Source organism: Saccopteryx leptura, chromosome 2 (assembly GCF_036850995.1).
Source record: "Saccopteryx leptura isolate mSacLep1 chromosome 2, mSacLep1_pri_phased_curated, whole genome shotgun sequence".
NCBI classification, from domain to species: domain Eukaryota; kingdom Metazoa; phylum Chordata; class Mammalia; order Chiroptera; family Emballonuridae; genus Saccopteryx; species Saccopteryx leptura.
The window spans coordinates 143,515,730-143,535,179 of NC_089504.1; the positions used below are offsets into that span (position 1 = coordinate 143,515,730).

General features: G+C 38.8%; 1 protein-coding gene and 1 pseudogene across 1 annotated transcript in view; one reads left to right on the plus strand and one right to left on the minus strand.

The window, feature by feature from the left end:
• YAF2 (YY1 associated factor 2) overlaps positions 1-19,450 on the minus strand; it is an 81,723-nt gene that overhangs the window by 26,432 nt on the left and 35,841 nt on the right.
• On the plus strand, positions 4,708-6,302 carry LOC136393914 (importin subunit alpha-1 pseudogene; annotated as a pseudogene).

The following is a 19,450-nucleotide window of genomic DNA, read 5'->3' on the forward strand; positions in this document are numbered from 1 at the left end:
GGGTTGCTCGGTCTGCTGAAGGCCCGTTGTCAAGGCACATATGAGAGACCAATCAATGAACAACTAAAGTGTCGCAATGAGCAATGGAGAACTGATGACTGATGCTTCTCATCTCTCTCCGTTCCTGTCTGTCTGTCTGTCCCTCTCTCTGACTCTGTCTCTTTAAAAAATAAATAAAAATTAAAAAAAAAATTTACTATCAGTTGTCAACTAAATTTAGCAATTCACTAGTAAGTAGTTCATTGCAAATGAAAGATACTATCACATTAATAGTCAAAGTTAAATGTAGTCAAACTGCAAATAAAATACCTGTGCATTTTACTATATGTTAATTATACTTTAAAAATTAAATATAGCAACACTTTAGTTTTAAGTAACTGAAGATGAATTGTTTATTGATTTTACTGATTTGAGAAGAGGAAGGAAGAGAGCAGGAGAGAGACGGGAACATCAAGCTGTTCCTGTATGACCGGGGATGGAGCCAGCAACCTGCATGCTTCAGGACGATGTTCTAACCTGCTGAGCCATCAGGCCAGGGCAAGAATGAATTATTTAGATAAAACTAATTTCTAGACTCTGGCCAATTGGCTCAGCGGAGAGAGAGTATCGGCCTAACATGGACTTCCAGACTCGATCACTTGATCCCCCATCAGGGCGCACAAAAGAAGCAACCATCTGCTTCTCTTCCATTCCCTCTTCCCATCCCTCCCTCTTCTTCTCTCATAGCCAGTGGCTTGGTTGGTCCAAGCATTGGTCCCAGATGGAGGTTGCTGGGTGGATCCCAGTTGGGGTGCATGCAGGAGTCTACCTCCCCTCCTCTCACTTAAAATTTATTTTCCAGCTGACTAAAGTATACATTTTTAAAAAACATAATCTTTTTTCTTCCTAAAAATGTTACAAGCTCCACTGCCATAATAGTGTAACATATAAAAGCTATTAACTTATTAAAGGGTATCTTATGTGTGTCAAGGATCATGCTAAGCTCTTTAATATTCACTAATTTAATTTCAAATTATTTTTGACATAATGAGGAAACCAGGGCTCAAAATATTTAAGAAATTTTGCCATGATCACATTCCAAGTCATACTTAATGCCAGGTCTGCACGAATGTGAATTCTACACTTTTTTTCCTGGGGGGGGGTGCTTTTTTTTTTGTATTTTTCTGAAGCTGGAAATGGGGAGGTAGTCAGACAGACTCCGGTATGCGCCCGACCAGGATCCACCCGGCATGCCCACCAGGGGGCGATGCTCTGCCCATCCGGGGCGTCGCTCTGTCACGACCAGAGCCACTCTAGTGCCTGAGGCAGAGGCCAAGGAGCCATCCCCAGCGTCCGGGCCATCTTTTGCTCCAATGGAGCCTCGGCTGCAGGAGGGGAAGAGAGAGACAGAGAGGAAGGAGAGGGGGAGGGGTGGAGAAACAGATGGGCGCCTCTCCTGTGTGCCCTGGCCGGGAATCGAACCCGGGACTTCCGCACGCCAGGCAGATGCTCTACCACTGAGCCAACTGGCCACGGCTTTTATAGTATAATTGAAAAATTAAAATAGTATATAATTTAAGGTATACAAATAATGTTTTGATATATAATTAAGCTATTTAACAAATCCATCAACTCACATCACTTTTTTTTTTGTAGTCAGAACATAGATTTACTCTTTTAGCAAAGTTCAAGTACATGGAATAGTATCAACTACAGTCATCATGGTGTACATTCAATCCCCAGACCTTTATCTTGCATAATTGAAACTTTGTACCATTTTAGCAAAATCTTGCCATTTCTCCCACTCCCCAGCCATTTCACTGTTTCTGAGCTCAACATTTTTAGATTTCACATATAGGTGAACTTCCACAGTATTTGACTCTCAGCCTATATTCTGTATATGCAACAATGTTGTGCTGTCTTGATGACACAGAACACCCATTTAGAACCTCAAAGAACGTGTCTCTCTGGAGCCATCAATCAAGATGTTCTCTAGGCCACCTGCCCTTATCTAAAATGGCAGTTCCAGAATGTTGTATCGTTCTACTTGGTAATTCTTTCATCTCCTATCTTGTTGTCAGTTACCACTTCTCAGTATATCTGCTTCTGGCAACCTTAATCATCCCATTCACAACTCAAAACCCAAGCTAGATCCAATTTGTCTTTCATAACCAAAGAGGAACTGGAAGTTGCCAAGAGTAAGATCTTACCAAACTGCTGATCATATTTTATAAAGCTGTTTTGTATCACCATTAAAGACTATGACATAGGAAAATGCATAATAGAATACAGTTATGATTTTTAAAGCTGCAAACTATATACCAAAGACCTAGTGCAGGAGGGATGGAAGATGAGGAAGTAGTGGTGAGGAAGAGGTGACTCACCCCTCTGCAATCAAAGCAGCTCTGCTTCTGCTTTACAAACTGGAGTTTGAAACAAAATTCTTTAAGGTTGTAAGTGTGAAAACTATTAAAATAAGGTAACCGAGAACACTTTAAAACTGCATTGGACGAAAATTACTGGAAAATGGCTGAAAATTCAGTAAGGCAAATAGGTCTTGAAGACAGTGATGAAATGCCCAGAACAAGCACTGGATGTTATCTAAAGAATTTGGGGATTACTTTTACATCATGACTCTTTAATTTGTATAGCATTTAGCAGAGCTAGAATAAAGTTAAATAATAAGAGAATTTCCTTGCCTTGTTTCTAATTTTAATTTCACATATAAAAAAAGGACTTTCTTGCCTGACCTGTGGTGGCGCAGTGGATAAAGCGTCGACCTGGAAATGCTGAGGTCGTCGGTTCGAAACCCTGGGCTTGCCTGGTCAAGGCACATATGGGAGTTGATGCTTCCAGCTCCTCCCCCCTTCTCTCTCTCTGTCTCTCCTCTCTCTCTCTCTCTCTCTCTCCCTCTCCTCTCTAAAATGAATAAATAAAAAAAATTTTTTTAATAAATAAATAAATAAAAAAGGACTTTCCTAACTATGGTTTTGAGATGCAAAATACAATTATGTTAACGTTTCAGTGACTTTCAGGAATATATGTTAGATTTTATTAACTACAGTTGAAGATCTATTAAGATGACCATATGGCTTTTCCTCTTTTATCTACTAATATGTTGAATTATATTAAGAGTACTCCAATACATCTTTGCAGTCCTGAAATAAATTCTGCTTAGTTATGGCATGTATTTTACACATACACACACACACACATATAAAGTAATATATTATATTTTGAATGTACTATTGAGTTTCTGTATCAATATATTCTTAGGTGAAATTCAGCTGTAGTTTTATTTTAATATAATATCTCTATCAGGTGTTATCAGTATTATGCCTGCTTTGTTGCTCTATTTTTATGTCACAAATATTATATATTTGAATACTTTCTATACATCAGGCATTGTTCTAAGAAGTGTGTTTGACTGCTTTATTTCAGTGAGAGGAGGGGAGGCAGAGACAGACTCCCACATGTGCCTGACCAGGATCCACCCAGCAAGCCCACCAGGGGGCAATGCTCTGCCCATCTGGGGCCCTTGCTCTGTTGCAACCGGAGCCATTTTTTAGCACCTGGGGTAGAGGCCACAGAGCCATCCTCAGTGCCTGGGATCAACTCGCTCTAATCAAGTCTTGGCTGCAGGAGGGGAGGAAGAGAGAGAGAGAGAGAGAGAGAGAGAGAGAAGTGAGAGGGGGAGGGGTGGAGAAGCAGATGTATGCTTCTCCTGTGTGTCCTGACTGGCAATTGAACCCGGGACATCCACACGCCAGGCCAATGCTCTACCACTGAACCAACTGGTGAGGGCAGAAGTGTGTTTGTTTTAACCTGCATAAATTTCATAGCAACTTGTCTGACCTGATGTTTACCGCTTATATTAATTCAACTTTGTCTAGCAATAATATCCACTGATAATTTTTTGTTAATATTTGCCTACAATTTTGGTTTGACTACTGATTTACTTTCAATGCCCTTAGTAATTTTGTTCTAGATGTGTTTCTAACATCAAGTGTATGGGGGGGGGGTATAGTTAATCTAATGCAAGTCTTACTGAAGAGCTGAGCTTATGTCGTATGCATTTATTATTTTAGCAAGCATATTTCGTACTGTTTTTGTTTTCTGGGTGTTTTTCCCCTTCCATTCTTTTTGTTATCCATATTTTGTTGCATAGTAATTTCACATATTAAACAAATGTTTAGTAAGTGCCTACCATGTGTGAAGAACCATGCATAGTGTCAGAAACACAATAGTGAACCAAAAAGTTAGCTATATATAATTACAAACTGCAACTTTGTACTTCCCCATGCCACTCCAATACCATAACATAAGCAATTCTAATATGAATGAGGGTTGATAAAACTTCCAAGAAAAATTTCTCATAAATTCTGGCATGCTCAGATTTAAATAAGACAAAGGAGCTGCTGAATGAAAGACTGGGGGAGATTATCTCAAGCAGAAAGTAAGCCCTGAGTATTCAAAAGTGGAAAGAACTTAGTGCATTACAGACTGAGTGTCAAAGGGCTGGAGAATACTGAGTGAGGGGAAAGATCAAGAGACAGGCAGGCCAGATGAGATCTACAAATGGACCACATTAAAGAACCTAATTAACACCGTCTTTGGGCTGATCCACAGTCGACGTTCTCAGAGCAACTAAACCGCGCCTGTGCGCTCCTCTCCGACTCCTATGCAAGTCTGAACCGACTGTATAGCTTTCTTCCTTTGTCTCAAACCATGTCCACCAATGAGGATGCTAATTCACCAGCTGCCCACCTTAAGATTCAAGAACAAGGGGGAAAAGACAGTACAGAAATGAGGGGTCGTCGAATAGAAGTTAATGTGGAGCTGGGGAAAGCTAGTACAGATGACCAGATGCTGAAAAGGAGAATCGTGGGCTCATTTCCTGATGATGTTACTTCTTCACTGCAGGAGAACCGCAACAACCAGAGCACCGTAAATTGGTCTGTTGAGGACACTGTCAAAGGCATAAACAGCAACAATTTGGAAAGCCAGCTCCAAACTACTCAGGCTGCGAGGAAACTGCTTTCTAGGAAAAAACAGCCACCCACAGACAACATAATCTGGACTGGTTTCATTCTCAAATTCGTGTCCTTCTTGGGCAAAACTGAATGTAGTTCGATTCAGTTTGAATCTGCCTGGGCCCTCACACTGCTTCCAGGACATCAGAAAAAACCAAGGCTGTACTAGATGGAGGTGCTATCCCAGCATTTATTTCTCTTTTGGCATCTTCCCACGCTCACATCAGTAAACAGGCTGTATGGGCTCTAGGAAACATTGCAGGTGATGGCTCAGTTTTCTGAGACTTGGTTATAAAGTATGGTGCAGTCAATCCACTGTTGGCTCTTCTTGCAGTTCCTGATATGTCATCTTTAGCATGTGGTTACTTACGGAATCTTACCTGGACACTTTCAAACCTTTGTCACAACAAGAATCAAGTGCCCCCGTTAGAAGCTGTTGAGCAAATTCTTCCTACTTTAGTTCGTCTCCTGAACCATGATGATCCAGAAATATTAGCAGATAGCTGCTGGGCCATTTCTTACCTTACTGATGATTCAAATGAACAGACTGAAGTGGTTGTAAAAACAGGAGTTGTGCCACAACCTGTGAAGCTACTAGGAGCTACTGAAATGCCAGTTGTGACTCCTGCACTAAGAGCCGTAGGAAATAGTCACTGGGACAGAAGAACAGACTCAGGTTGTAATAAATGCAGAAGCACTTGCCATCTTTCCCAGCCTTCTGATGAACTCCAGAACTAATATTCAGAAGAAAGCTACATAGACAATGTCAAACATCACTGCTGGCCACCAGGACCAGAGACAGCAAGTTGTGAATCGTGGATTAGTCCCATTCCTGTTGCTGTTGCCTCTAGGCAGACTTGAAGACACAAAAGGAAGCTGTATGGGCTGTGACCAACTACACAAGTGGTGGAACAGTTGAGCAGATTGTACATTTGGTTCATTGTGGCTTAGCAGAACCACTGATGGACCTCTTAACTGTGAAAGACATCAAAACCGTTCTGCTTATTCTGGATGCCATTTCAAGTATCTTTCAGGCTGCTGAGCAACCAGGTGAAACTGAGAAACTTAGTATAATGACTGAAGAATGTGGAGGTTTAGACAAAAACTGAAGCTCTACAAAACCATGAAAATGAGTCTGTACAAAGCTTCACTAAACTTGACTGAAGTATTTCTTTCCCTGTAGAGGAAGAAGAAGATCATAATGTTGTACCAGAAACTACTGCTGACGGCTATGCATTCCAAGTCCAGGATGGCACTTCTGGGACCTTAACTTTTAGATTGTTCAGCTGAGGCATAAGAAATTGTTTGTTGTGTACTATGTTTGGTATAAGTTTGTTTCACTGTTTCTCTACTAAGAACTCTTTTTAAATGTGGTTTGTAACTGTAGCACTTTTTACAAAAAACTATACTTGAACAGTTCCAAACTGTACTTACTATATGAAGCTTCTCCTCTCAGTGGGTTTCTTATTTCTATGTGGAATTTCATATTTTGCGGTGTCCTATACATAAAGATTAAATTCCACCATTTTTGTTACTTTAAAAAAAAAAAGAAAAAGAATGAACCTCATTATTCTAGGTGAAACATACACCCTGAAATATGCTTCAGGAGAGAAGTGACTTCTATCATATCTCCATTTTTAAACTGTCTTGTAGAGAATGACTGGTGAGTGAGCTCCACAGCGTTGAAGAGAACAAGTGGCACACTATTCGAGTGGCCCACACAAGAAGTGACAGTAGCGTGGAGTAGCTGGCAAATGGTAAAGATGGATGCAAATGAACAGATCCAAAGATTTTAATCAAGATAGTATTATCATACTTCCTCCTTCTCTTCCAATATTATTTTTACATATAGTATAATTTTACTATTCCTATAATAAAGACATCACTGTTCCTTTACATAAACTCATTCAGTAAATAGTCAGTAAACATATACTACAGCCAAATAACATGCCACATATGGGAATATAGCAAAGAAGAAAAACAAACCTCTAGCCTCACAAAGCTTTTAATTTGTGAGATAAAATAAAACTAAGCTTTCCTTATATGTTTCTGATAATGTCCTATCATATTATTCTAAATCAGTAATATTAAAACATTTTATTTTTAGTGTAAGATAGTCATTCATTCACTCAAAAGATATTTCTAAACACAATCTATGTACCAGGTCCTATTCTACAGGCATACAGAAATACTGCCTCATGGAGCATACATGCATTCTAGAAAAGAGAGGCAATCACACATATATAAGTATGAAGTATTATTAAGAAGTCATAGAAGATAAAGCAGGGTCTGGGAAGACAGAGTTACACAGAAGTGCTATTTTTCTACGAGGAAATCAGGGAAGCACCTGGGCTGAGGTTACACTTAAACAGAGTCCTAAATGAAGAAGCAAGCACCGTGTAGGTATCTAGATGTAAAATAATTCAGGCAAGGCAAGAACTGCAAAGGCCCTGAGGAAGAAGGCTGATATATTCAAGGAACACTAAGGCTACCAAAGTATCTGAACTGCAACAGGTGGACAGAAAATAATAAAATTAGTTCAAAGAGGCAGCCAAGGGCCAAATCATGTAAGACCTTTCTTTCATACAATGGAAAGAACATGAAATTCTATTATCCTAAGTAAAATGAGAAACTAAGTAGAACGGGAAAGTTCCCAGGAAGAGAACAAGATTTAACTAAAATTTTTTAAAAAAGAAATTATCTGGTTGCTCTATCAGAATGGTCAGACTCCAGAATACGGCCAACACTAAATGCTGGTGCAAATGTGGAGCAACCCAATTTCTTATTCAGCTGATGGGAATGCAAAATGGTGAATGGATGAATAAACTATGGTACATCTAGATCTAGACAGTGTAATATTATCCATCACTTTTAAAAAAGCTATCAAGCCATCAAAAGGATGGAGGACCTTAAATTTATATTAGCAAGTAAAAGAAGCCAATCTGAAAAGGTTACATTTTGTATGATCCCATCTATATTACAATCTAGAAAAGGCAAAATTATAGAGACAATAAACATCAGTGGTACCAAGGGCTAGGAGGAGGGAGGGATAAATAGGCAAAGCACTGAAGAGTTTTAGGACAATAAAACTCTTTTTTATGGTACCATAATTGTGGGTACTTGTCAAAATGTATTTGTCCAAACCCACAGAATGTATATCACTAAGAGAGAATCTAATGTAAACTATGGATTTTGGGAGATAATGATGTATCAATACAGGTTCATCAATTATAACAAATGTACCATTCTAGTAGGGATGTTGACAATGGGGTAGGTTAGGCAAGTGTGAGGGCAGAAGTTATATGTGAGAATTTGTGGTCCACAAGACAAAGCTAAGAGACATGAAGCTCTATAATTAAATTCTGGTTCTACTAGTGAATAGCTTCTGTTCCTAGGTAAGTCATTTAACCTTTCTGAACTCTACTTTCCTAGTAAAATAATTATAATAATAAGTCATTCTACAAAGGGATTTGTGAAGATCAAATAAAAAGGAGCTTTGGAAACCTAAAAAGGCTACTATTAGAGTCCAGATGGTAGAGGAACAAAGTGTAATCAGAAAAATCAATTAGGAATTTACAATAATAAATAGATAGGAGATGATGGTGGCTTATATTAGGACAGCAATAGTAGGGAATGGAAAAAGTGATATAATTCTAAACATATATTGGAGGTATGGCATATAGGACTTGTAGATGAATAGGAAATAGAAAGTGAAAGAGGAAAGAGACAGTATTATCAAGAGAGGAGAAGTTTGGGGATAGAAATGTAAGCTCAGTACCATCCATTTTAAAACATGAGATACCTGAAAGACAAAAAAAGAGTTGCCTAAATAACTGCCTAAAAAATCACATGTAAACAAATGAGAGTCATGCCAAACTTACTGAAAACACTGTTTTTAGCCACATCTTACACATGCATATGGTAAATATCAAGATAATATAAACTCTAATATTAGTTAAATACTGTATTAACAGGTGGTTATAACAAGACAGACATGGTTCCAACTATTCCTTAGTTTACAGTTTAGTGTGACAAACATGAAAAATATTTAATCAATTAAAATATATGCACTGCCCTGGCCAGTTGGCTCAGTGATAGAACATCAAGCCGGAGTGTAGATGTCTTGGGTTCAACTGACGGTCAGGGCACACAGAAGAAATGCCCATGTGCTTCTCCACCCATCCTCCTCTCACTTCTTTCTCTCTCTCTCTTCTCCTTCCCTCCTGCAGCCATGGCTTGATTAGAGCAAGTTGGCCCCAGGTGCTGAGGACGGCTCCATGGCCGCGTCCGCCTCAGGCACTAAAAAAATGGCTCCAGTTGCAACAGAGCAAGGGCCCCTGATGGGCAGAGCATTGCCTCGAGTGGGCTTACCAGGTGGACCCTGGTTGGGGCGCATGCAAGAGTCTGTCTCTGCTTTCCCTCCTCTCACTAAATAAAATAATAATAAAATATACACACTAAGTATTATTTTGGTAGAAGTCCAAATTGAGGAAGAAATTTAGCTAGAGATAAAATCTTCTGACTCGATGTCAGAGTTCTCAATTAATGAGAGAGAATACACAGAAGGGTAGTAGAGGGATGATGCATGTATGAACATAATAAATTATTTTAGCTAGCAATATACTATGAATAAAGCACATGTTACGGTCAAATAACACCTTACGAATGAAACTGTGACATGAGATATAACTTCAATTTAAAACAACATACATAAAAACTATGTCAAATGCTGAAACGAGAGGGTTCTAAAAGTACATTACCAGAACTTTTTTTTTTTTTTACAGAGACAGAGAGAGAGTCAGAGAGAAGGACAGATAGGGACAGACAGACAGGAATGGAGAGAGATGAGAAGCATCAATCATTAGTTTTTCGTTGTGACACCTTAGTTGTTCATTGATTGCCTTCTCATGTGCCTTGACCGTGGGGCTATAACAGCTCGAGTAACCCTTGCTCGAGCCAGCGACCTTGGGTCCAAGCTGGTGAGCTTTGCTCAAAGCAGATGAGCCCGCACTCAAGCTGGCGACCTCGTGGTCTCGAACCTGGGTCCTCTGCATCCCAGTCTGACGCTCTATCCACTGCGCCACCGCCTAGTTAAGCACATTACCAGAACTTAAAGGAATGAAAGGTAAGCAGATACTGAAATAGGTATACCCCCACACCAAAAAATAAACTTCTTAGGATATTCTCCAGGTTGAAATTTAGAGGATGAACAGAAGAGTAAAGAGAACAGTCCATACAATAGAAACCACAAAAGCAAAGACTGATAACTAAGAATTATTATAAGAGCTGAGAGAAAGAAGTCAGCCATTCAAGAAATATTAACTATACACCAATTTTATTAGAGGCCCTGTGAAAGAGATACCCTTTAAAAGTCTACTGAACAGTATGGGGAGCAGACCAGACTATCAAAAGCAGTTGTAGTAAGTGTTAAGACTAGGTTAATTTCAGACAGTTACAGAAATAGATAGGCCCATCCTTGGAAGCTGGGAAGGATTTTTGAAGGATGTGACATCTAAACAAAGACATTAACAGGAATTAATCAAATCTGGAGTGGTGGTTGGGAAGCGGTGGGGACAGAAAATGGAGAGGAAAGGCAAACTAGCATCTAGATATTAGAGTGTATGTGAGTGCAAAGGCCAGAAACAATAGAACACAACACCCGTAGGTGGATGGTGAATATGACTGGGGCGTAACACGTCTGGGTGAATGGCAGAGGCTAAGGCCAGAGAAGTAAAGGGGAACCAGACCAGGAAAGGATTTCTAAGCCATGTTAAAAAGTACAGACTTTACTTAAGGATGTCACTTGGCAATACTAAAAGGTTCATATCAAAGAAAATTTATAGTAGTGAGGGACCAGATTATCAAAAACAGGAGCAGCAAGCTCAATTATCTACAAAGACAAGGTAAATAATAAAAATGAGTAAAAAGGACCCGATATAAGAAAAACGGACACAACAGGGAGTTAAAAGAACTATAGAGAGCAAAATTCCCCTCTAAATGGGGCAAATTGTTGTAATGAACAATGTGGCTTGGTGTTACTCGCTTTTCCAGTTAATAAAAAGAAGCTGAAAAGTTGAAATTTCAAGAGAAATATCCTCAATTTTTAAAAATGACAATTCGATTTGTTTGCAACATGGTGCAGACCAACACTGAGGGGACCAAACAAAACAAGACTAAGTCAAGCCAGCAGCCATCAGTTTCCAGTCTCTACTGCAGAATCCCAGAGACTAAGGCCTCTGACTTGAACTTGGCGGCCGCAGAAAGTTGCTGGACATTTAAAGAGGAATGACAAGTAACCACCACTTAAGAAGGCACTGTCAGCCTTATTTACTGCCAAGAAAGTACCTGACACTTTATTAGTTACAGTAAATATTTATAGAGAAAGTTAAAACTGGAATTTTTTTGAAAAGCAGGGCCATAACAGTTAATTGGACAAACTGGAGGACAAAAAATTTAACAAAAAAAACCCCAACTAATCCAGCACTCCTTTGCTCTTAAGCTAGCTCACTCTTCTACTAGTTTTCACTTTTGATCAAAGCTTCTACCACATGCTGCCTAGTATTCTTTCTTTGGCTATATAACTGCCTCTAACTCACAAATCTAGCTAACACACCAGTGACCACAATTAGCAACTATCAACTTTCACCTAGCTAGGGACAATGAAATAAACAGGATGAAATAAATAGGATGAATAATCCAGTGGATGGGAGAATAAGAATATTCTTGGCTTCACTTAAACATCAGGCCAGGACATCCAATGCTAATTCTCCACTGTTGCTAAAACTGCAACCTAAACATCAGGGATAAGTAATGACCAAATGATGCACTAACTGTGCTGGGAACACCCACCAGAAACAACAGGTATGCATGGACAGTACAGCTGGAAAAGAAATAGAGTACGACTGAGATGCTGCTGGGAGACAGATGGAGTAACCTAACAGAGAGGCAGGCTGAGAAAGACTAGGAATTCAGAACAGGTATGAAAGTTAAATAATAATTAAGACCAAAAAAACAAAAACAAAAGGAAACTCAAAACCCCCAGGATCTGAGCATTTATACATTCAGAATCCAAGTAATCTCATATTGTAAGAGCAAAGTCTGGCACTGTTTGATATAAATCATAGAAGATTCTTCTGCTGTTATTGGGACACATGAAAAGCAGTATTAGAGATTATAAATTCATTTACTGAGAATAATCTTCTTAAATGTCCCTCATCTAGGAAAGGTGAAACGAACAGACTATCAGAATGTGGCTCCATTGCTGAGCAATGGAGCAAGAGCCCCAGATGGGCACAGCATCGCCCCCTAGTGGGCTTGCCCGGTAGATCCCGGTCGGGGTACACGTGGGAGTCTCTCTGCTTCCCCTCCTCTCACTAAAATAATTTAAAATTTTTTTTATTTAAAAAAATTTTTTAAAAGAATATAAAGTCATATGTATTATTGTACCTTCGATATGGCTTCATTCTGTACTGAGATATCTACTAGGAAAAAATATAGAGAAAATGTGCATTACCTTGAAAATCTCTAAGCAACAGTATCTTAGGGAATGGACGTCCAAATGAAATTATCAAATAAGAAATTCTTCTGGTTCAGAGCAACTTTAAGTCAAGAAAAGAGGTTTTTTACCCTGCTAAGGTGAAGGAAATGACAATGACAATAATGTGCAATCCTACCTACAATTCCCCATGTTCAAGGTCTGAGTCTGACAGTCTGATAAAAGCAAGAATCAATATTCTGATTCAAAGCTTACAGGAAGAACATTTTACACTTTATCTAAAAAAAATTATCATAAGTAAACCTAGTATCAGGAACCACTACAGAAAGACCTAAATGCTATCAAATTTAGGAATGAACAGTAGAGTTTCAGGTGACCACTGATGGATAGTAAAGCCAAGCACCCACGAACAGGTGAAATAGTAAAAGAAAAAAAAATACTCAAAAGCACCTGTAATGAGAAGTAACAGAAGAATGATACAGAACCAAATATTCTCTCAGATACACCCAGCCTGTGCTACACAATGCAGAAGCCACATGTGAGTACTAGGAATGGAAAATGTGTTAGCCCAAATTGAAATGCTTTCTAAGTATAAAATATAACACAGATTTTGAAAACTTAGTACGAGAAAGATTGCAAAATATTTCACTAGTAATTAAAAGACAATACTTTAGATACATTACATTAAACACAATATAATATTAAAAGTAATTTCACCTGTTACATTTTATTTTTTAATTTGGTCAAAAGAAATTTTAAAATTACACATATGGCTCTCTTCTGTGATTTACGTTACATTTCTATTAGAGAGCACTGTTATAAATTAGTCATGTTTAATGTGAAACCTTAAATTAACAACTATTCTAACTTTTTCATTGAATTTAATATTGCCCGTTCTTTTAGTATTAAATTCCTCTTGGGTACACCCTGTAATGTGAAGAACAATGACAGCTTACAGACTATCCAGCAAAGAGATTGAATCAAATTTCTGGGCAGAGCTTGAGCAGGATTGTTCCACCAAATGGTAACCAGGCTCTCTTCATGTTATCTCTGGCAAAAGGGTTATATCATAAGAAAGATGTACACATGGAACAGGATTTGACCAATACTTTGATGACTATAATCCATTCAGCAAATATGCTTTGTATAAAAATTTTCTCAATTACATATAATCCAATTGTTATTACAAAGTAAGATCAACATCTTTCACTATGATTTATTCAAGTATACCAATTCTTAGGAATTTTTAGATATTAAATTTTTTAACCTTGGGAAAGATCTCACCTAACAGTGACACTGATTCGCTACCAAGGGAAACACAAATCTCTCACTGAAATGAGAGGAAATAACAGTACTGCAACTAGTTTTTATGAGACAACATGACAATTTAAAAAGCCACGGCAATTCTCTAATTATAAACGCTAATACAATCTAGAAACAGTTCATGTTCCATCTGGAAACTTCAAGAGAATGTGTGGTTTTAGGAAATTAAGAACTGCACAAATAAGATGCAGGATATAAACACAATACAAGACAGCAGTGACTAAAAGAGAATATAGTGATTCTGAGGAATACAGTTGTACTACCTCAATATTACACTATTATTGTGGTTTTTTTTAAATGTGTTGGACTCAGCACAATGAAAACTGGATTTAGAGATTCAAATTTTCTTCGAGATTAATTAAAGTATTTCTCAAATCAAAGTTCTTTGGCACAAAACAATTCAAGACTTTATATTGTGTTCTCAGTCGACTTACCTAAGACTTTGGTAATGAGTGGAAAAAATGGAGCCAATACAAGACATTGCACATGGCTTAAGGAGAATTTGGATTCGGGTGCAAGCTGATTTGACAGTGAAGAGTGAAAGTGATCAATTATTCATTTAAACATCTAGGAGTCTACTAATACAAAGCATACGTAAGTCATTTGAAGTTTAAGTTTTGGAGATACAGGGGTGAACAAGCTACTACCTCCAACCATTATAGGTTTGTTTATTCCCTAGTAGTTATGTAAAAAAGAGTAAGCAGGCCCTGGCCGGTTGGCTCAGCGGTAGAGCGTCGGCCTAGCGTGCGGAGGACCCGGGTTCGATTCCCGACCAGGGCACACAGGAGAAGCGCCCATTTGCTTCTCCACCCCTCCGCCGCGCCTTCCTCTCTGTCTCTCTCTTCCCCTCCCACAGCCGAGGCTCCATTGGAGCAAAGATGGCCCCGGCGCTGGGGATGGCTCTGTGGCCTCTGCCTCAGGCGCTAGAGTGGCTCTGGTCGCAACATGGCGACACCCAGGATGGGCAGAGCATCGCCCCCTGGTGGGCAGAGCGTCGCCCCCTGGTGGGCGTGCCGGGTGGATCCCGGTTGGGCACATGCGGGAGTCTGTCTGACTGTCTCTCCGTTTCCAGCTTCAGAAAAAATGAAAAAAAAAAAAAAAATTAATGGAAAAAAAAAAAAAAAAAAAAGAGTAAGCAGCAAGATTGCCATTGGTATTTCATCGTCTGTTTCCTATGCCCCAAATCAAGATATTTCCCCTTCTCCTATATGTATTTAGAGGGAAAAGGGTGGGGATAGAAAAACAGGGGGATAAAGAAATCTGCACTTAACATACTGAATTAAAATTATTTATTTTACCTCTTTCCCTGTAAAACTCTGAACTCTTTAAAGACAGGATGAAACCAATTAATCTCCTTATCCCTAACTTGGTGTCTGGCACTCATCTGTGGCTATCTCAGAACTAGATTAAATGATAGCCATTGTGCTAAGGCCACTGCTTTCTTTTTCTACTATAACCAGTATCAAAAATAAATGAAGGCCCTGGCCGGTTGGCTCAGCGGTAGAGCGTCGGCCTGGCGTGCGGGGGACCCGGGTTTGATTCCCGGCCAGGGCACATAGGAGAGGCGCCCATTTGCTTCTCCACCCCCCCTCCTTCCTCTCTGTCTCTCTCTTCCCCTCCCGCAGCCAAGGCTCCATTGGAGCAAAGATGGCCCGGGCGCTGGGGATGGCTCCTTGGCCTCTGCCTCAGGCGCTGGAGTGGCTCTGGTCGCGGCAGAGCGACGCTCTGGAGGGGCAGAGCATCGCCCCCTGGTGGGCAAAGCATCGCCCCTGGTGGGCGTGCCGGGTGGATCCCGGATCCCGGTCGGGCGCATGCGGGAGTCTGTCTGACTGTCTCTCCCAGTTTCTAGCTTCAGAAAAATACAAAAATAAAAAAATAAAATAAATAAATAAATAAATAAATAAATAAATGAAGATTAAAATAATAAAGGCCAATCCTTCCTGTGTATTTTCTTGCAAAAATAAGCATATATGTACATTAAATGTAGGTGTTTAAAAGCAATATACATATTCTTTCAGGAAGAACAGGTAGGTCTCCCCCCCCCCCCCCCCCCCCCCCGCTAAAAAAATTAGGAACCTCTCACACTAGAGAACATCTCCAGGGTGCCATGCAGGGAGAGAGAATCCAAAGAGACCTGTGCAGTCTTGCTGAGTTAAGGGTTGAAAATGCAAAGGCTAGACTTAAGAGAAAAAGGAGCTTCTTAGAGAGAGGCCTGTAAGATCTACATGGGGGTTCACATGCGTCTTCAGCGGAGTACCGATCTATCCATATGAGCAAACGATCCAAATCTGGGGAAAGAACCATAGAAACAGAGTAGGCAAAACAATTTCCATGAAAGGAAGGGAAAAGGAAGGGGAGGGAAGGACAGGGGGAAAGAAAACAGGCAGTTTCATAAAGTTGATTTCCTCCCACCACTATCACTAGATCTCCCTCACTTCCCAACCCCAACCAAAAGGAAACACTACAACAAATTTGCATAAATGAGATCACATCATTCTGTGACAAACTTTTCCTTACATTTATGAGGTCTCTCCTCATATTTATATACAAAAGGCAATATGGCATAGTAGACTCTGGAGCCAGGCCACTGAAGGTCAAATCCTAGCTCTGAATCCTGGCTCTATTTACTGCCTGTGAGAGTGGGTAGGTTATTTCAGCACTCCCATATATAAAATGGAGATAATGACAGTGAATGTTTCTGAATTCCTAGAACTAAAACAGTTCATGTTTTGAGGTGGTGAACACATGATGCAATATACAGATGATGTATTATAAAATTGTACATCTGAAATCTATGTAATTTTATTATTAATCAATGTCACCCCAATAACTAAATAAAATAGTTAATGTTTATAAAATACTTAGAATAATCCCTGCACATAGACAGTATAATTTGTTTCTTAATGGAAAAAAAAATCACCAATGATAATAAACTGAACATAGATCTAAGTACTAGGAAATTCTCTGTTATACAACTATTTTATACCTTATTTATTCCTGCCTCCTATTGCTACCTTTTTTTTTTTTTTTTTTTTTTACAGTACATTTATTAAAGCTGGGGACAGTGAAATAAGGAAGGGTCTAAGAAGCAGCAACAGAGAGACGAGCTGAGGCTGCTTTGGCTCCCTAAAAACGTGACAATAAGTAAGCCAAGGCAAAGTTGCTGTCAGCTCTCTGGCGAGTCGGGGGGAAGGGAGACTTGAGCGCAGGTCAGGAAGTTAGCCAGTGATAAGCTGCTGCTAGCCATTGCTCCCCTGGTTGCAAGTTTCATAGGAACTTAAGAGTTTAGGAGACACCCACTGTAGGGGTAAAAGAGGAGGAAGAAAATGTGTAGGGGTACTCCCAGGAAGAAGAGCGCATCTGACAGAGGTTTAGATTTTTTTCCAAACAAATATCCCTGCACAAATGCTGGGCAAATGTACAAGATTCTCTAGACTAACACCTTGAATGGTAACTGCAGAATACTAGAGTATGCACATTTTCAACCATGTAACATTTACCTGATCCTGAGCTTTGCAATCTAATGAGTGAAAACTGATGGCTCATAAGTTTTTAACTGCATTTCCCTGCAAATGAGACTAAGCATCTTCTCAGTTCATTAGCCATTCCAATTTCCAGTTTTCTCTGCTATGAATTCCCTTAATATCTATTGCTGATTTTATTTTTTATTTGTATTATCTTATTCTTTTGATCTTTATATACTCTGAACACAAATCCACTGGCTATTACAGACTCCGCGTATCTCCCAGTTGTGCCAGTTATGTTTTAGTTTGGCTTATGATATCTTTTATTAAACCTACGTTTTTGTTTTTGAGGTTCTCAAACCCTTTATCCTTAATGGTTCAGATTTCTTTTCTCGACTAGTTTAAAAAGACCTTGAATATCCTAAAAACATATTCTTCTATAGTTTCTTCTTCTTTAAAACTTTTTTTCATGTTCAGTGTTTAACCAACTGGAATGTATTTCTGCATATGGTTTGAGATCTAGTCCCTTACCCCATATAGAAAACTAATTTGCTGGTTCACGCTCTTTCCGTTAAAAGAAAATGCCATATCCAGCAATTACCAAATTCAAATACATGTGGATCCATTTCTAAGCTCTGTTACATTCATCTGCCTTTTCCTGTATTAAGGTTATATACTATTTAAATGTTTTTTTTACTTTCGTATTGAGGTATAATTTACATAAAGTAAACAAACACTGTACACAGCTTGATTTTTTTTTTTTTTCTGTAGTTAGAAGCGGGGAGGCAGTCAGAAAGACTTCCGCATGTGCCAGACCGGGATCCACCCGGCATGCTCACCAGGGGGCGATGCTCTGCCCATCTGGGGTGTAACATGTATATTGATACATGCTACAACGTGGTTGGACCTTAAAAATATTATGCTAAGTGAAAGAAGTAAATCACAAAAGCTCACATATTAAACTGTTGTATTTATATGAAATGTCTAGAAGAGATAAATCCATAGAGGCAGAGAGTGGATTAGTGGCTGCCTAATGCTGGTTGTAGAGAACTGGGATTGAGTGCTAGTAGGTGCAGTTTCCTTCTGAGATGATAAAAATATTCTATTTTTTTATTTTATTTTATTTTATTTTTCCATTTTAGAAAGGAGGGGGAGAGAGAGAGAGAAGGGGGAGGAGCAGGAAGCATCAACTCCCATATGTGCCTTGACCAGGCAAGCCAGGGTTTTGAACCGGCAACCTCAGTGTTTCCAGGTTGACGCTTTATCCACTGCGCCACCACAGGTCAGGCTGAAAATATTCTAAAACTGATTATAGTAATAGTTGCATAACTGAAAAAATACTAGAAACTGAATCATACATTTCAAATGGGTAATGGCATAGTTTGTGAATTATAACTTAATAAAGTTGCTATTATTAAAATATTCTTCCTGGGGAAATTTCTTAAACAATTTTTAATTTCTTTGGATTTTCTTTTTTCTTCTACAGTCAATTTTGAAATGATTATTTTTCCCTAGAAAACAGATCATTTCACTTGGTTTAAGAAATTTATATACATACAAATCAAAAGTATTTTTCTTGAGATCATTGAAGTTACCATTACACTTGTAATTATATTCCTTTTTTATACATGATTGCTTTGTAACTATATTCCATTTTTTAAGTTTTATTATTTGTCATCTATTTCTTGATGAGTATTTTCAGAACTTAATCAGCTGCAAAGCAGCTTTGATTTGGATAAATATCACTATTTTCTTATTGTTGATTATTTTCTATCTAACCAAATTCTATTTTTATTTCCTCTCTTTTCCTTCTTTCTTTGGTTTTACTTTCTACTTTTTTAAGTTGAATATCTGGTTCATTTATTTTAACCTAAAACATGCAGTTAAGGTTATAAGTTTGCCCCTAAGCACTTTTCTTGTATTTCTCAAGTTTTGATACAATGTTTCATTGTGACTAAGGTCTAATTAGTTCATAAGTTATACATATTTTAATTCTTGAAAAATTCTTAGGCATTTTTTCAATATTGCTTCTCTACCATCCTCTGTATCCTCCTGGAACTCCAACAAGACTTTTGTTAAGTTTTTCAATCTAACCTCCAAGGCATCTTAGCTTTTCTTCTGTATTTTTCATCTCTTTAATCTACCTGTGCTGTGTT